This window comes from Poecilia latipinna, unplaced genomic scaffold (assembly GCF_001443285.1).
Source record: "Poecilia latipinna isolate Pla-1442-1.1 unplaced genomic scaffold, P_latipinna-1.0 Scaffold614, whole genome shotgun sequence".
Taxonomy (NCBI): domain Eukaryota; kingdom Metazoa; phylum Chordata; class Actinopteri; order Cyprinodontiformes; family Poeciliidae; genus Poecilia; species Poecilia latipinna.
The window spans coordinates 334,065-336,942 of NW_015113230.1; positions in this window are offsets into that span (position 1 = coordinate 334,065).

Consider the following 2,878-nt stretch of genomic DNA (forward strand, 5'->3'; position numbering starts at 1 on the left):
ACATACTGAGTGCATACTGTTTTGTCAACAAACATTCCAAGAAATAAACTTCATTTCAGGGACCATTTCCTTATTTAATTCTCTCAGATGTTCTTGGTGTGTCGGAAATCCATCACACTTGTTCAGTCAGCATTTTTAATCCAGAATGAAATTCTGAGATAAGAGGTTTCTGAGTTTTAGGTTCTTTGACAAAATATACAGATTCAAAACAACTTTTACAATACACTTAGGAGGACACAGCAAGTATGAAAGCTGAAAATAAGTACTAAACTTGTCTGCAGAAGGTAGAGAAATGAGAGGGGGAAATATAAATGAGAAAGAATGATATGTTGCTATTGCAAACATTGCGTCTTTAGGGATGACTGCGCAGCACGATGAGGATTAAACTCCACACCTTTAAATTCGCGCATTCATTGAGTAGCAGCAAATCAATAATGATGCAATTCTTACACTTTTTAAAACATTCGGTTCCTGCATTCACGGCCAAGAGGACGTACTTAGATGCATGTGCAGTTCTCACAACAGATCTTTAATCTTACATTTATAAAGAAGGGAAGACCTTACCACTAATATTGAGAGCAGAATGAAACATGAGTCAGAAACTTGCTTCGCACAGCTCTTCCTCCAGCAGTTTGTGCTGCTTGTGCTGCTTCTGTGGAAGATTCTGTACCAGAGATAATGCATATCGCTTCCTGTCTGAAAATATGTGCACCACATTCATTCTGATTAAATTAAATGCATCAGTAAGCTAAATTAGGAAAGCAACATCTTACTTTGGAGGGCCATTTGAAGAAATGTACTTGCATGCAAGCAGTAGACCGTATAATACAGAGAAAAACATAAATGGTCTTAATTAATTCTTAATTATTTGGGTTGGACAGTCACCATACATTGCTTTATGGCTTATCACTTGATGTGAGGATCAACTGAGGAAAAGCAGCTTCTTAATTAGGCACATAGACGCCTCAATCAATGGCTGCTTTAATTACCAAGAAGTGTGGAGACAGAAGTACCATATGTTTCTTACAGGGCATTATTTTATGAATGTGAGCTAGCATAAATTTAATCTGTTCCTTTTCCCAAGATAATTTCTGTGAACTTAGATGTGATGTTTGACTTTATCCCAACAGGAGTGTATAGCTTTGGATTGTTGTCAGCTAAAAACAACTATTGTTTTGAAATTTTGGGGCGCTGGTTGAGGAGGATGCAGGGTATAGAATGAGTTTTAAAAATAAAATGCAGATTTAGGGCAAATTACTTTGATATCTGATTATTAGTAAAACAATAATAATAAATCAAAAATAAACGTGGCATAGCTGAAAACCGTAATAATGTCAGATTCTAAGTTTATTCGACAGACTACTGTGGTCACTTCTGATAGGATTTACGGTTTTCAAACTTATTGTGTTGTAATTTTTTCATGTTGTTTTAAGGAACATTACAGTAAACACCAATTTAGTTGTTAAAGGAGAACCTCAGTTCCAATTTAAGTTATAAAGTGCATGGTATGTACTCTCCAAGCAATTTCAAAAGCCCAGAAAAATAATGCAACTTCAAGGCAGCACACATAAAACTTTAGCGTCAGGTTAATTAATCTCCCATTCGCCAATATATCCAAGTATGTCATCCAAATGTTTTCAGCTCACTGGCCTTCATCAGAGCATGAACCAAGTTATTGGAGATCAACTTACTTCATTAAGTCGGAAATGCCAGATATTAAAAATTAAAAATAAAAAAAGATAAGGTTAGATAAACATACTGTATGCAGTGTGAAGACCTGCATCTATTTTTATTATTCAAAGTAAACTCAAAAAAAAAAAATCCTTTTTTTTTCGTCCTGTTTGTTTGTCATCAGAGTCTCCCTGATGGGACTCCGTTTTAAAATATTTTTGTTCAAGTTTCTGGACTTATGAGAATAAAATAACTGGTTGATATATAGTAAAATCAGGAAGTCAAATCTAACATGATCTATTGGTGTTTAATGTAATATTTTTCATTACAGTGACAAGATTTCTGTCATGAGAATTCTTATTTATTGTGACATTGATAAATTGATATGAATGATGTTTGATAACTCCTAAAACTCACTGTGTAATCTATTTTTTTATATTTTCTCCACCGTTTGTTCCATGAGAGTGTCAATAAATGTCAATAACATCAACATTATGATTAAATACAGGTGCAGTTTAGCGATACAAATCACACTTGTTTATGGAAATGGTGAAACGTAAATAATATATATTCAACCCAGCTTACATTATATAAACATATGCATGAAACATTGATACTTTGAATGGAATGGGAGAGCTGTATCTGTTTCTTGACTTTGCTAAGTTTCATCATATTTTCAATGAAGTTAATGTGGGCACTAGAAACACCGCTGCTGTTTGCCTTGGGGACCAATGCAAGGATTTAAGACCACATACAGGATTTAACATGCTGCCCAGCAGCAGCAACAGAGTGCCTCAAGAAATGGCTAAGCGAGCTCAGAGAAGATAAATAGCAAAGTGAAGCTTAAGAATCTCTTAGTTAAAGGCAACAAACTAAATTTACTTGAATTTAATCATCTGAGCTAAGAAAAAAAACTATTTTGTACTTTATGTCCTCTGCAAGAGAAAGATGAATTTTTCTTAAACCTCATGGGTCATGCAACTCGAAGGTGTATAAAAAAGTAATTTACTCTTGTTTAGCTTCCTTTGTTGTGCTGTTGTATCTGTTCAACCTAAAGTTGCACTTTTAGTTTCTTTGTTTTATGAACAAGCAGCTTGTTGCTAGAGATGTGCCGATCAGGTTTTTTCCTGCCGATTCCGATCACTGATCCCGATCACATAATTATTTTTTTAATCATAAGCACTACCGGTTACATTATGTGGAAAAA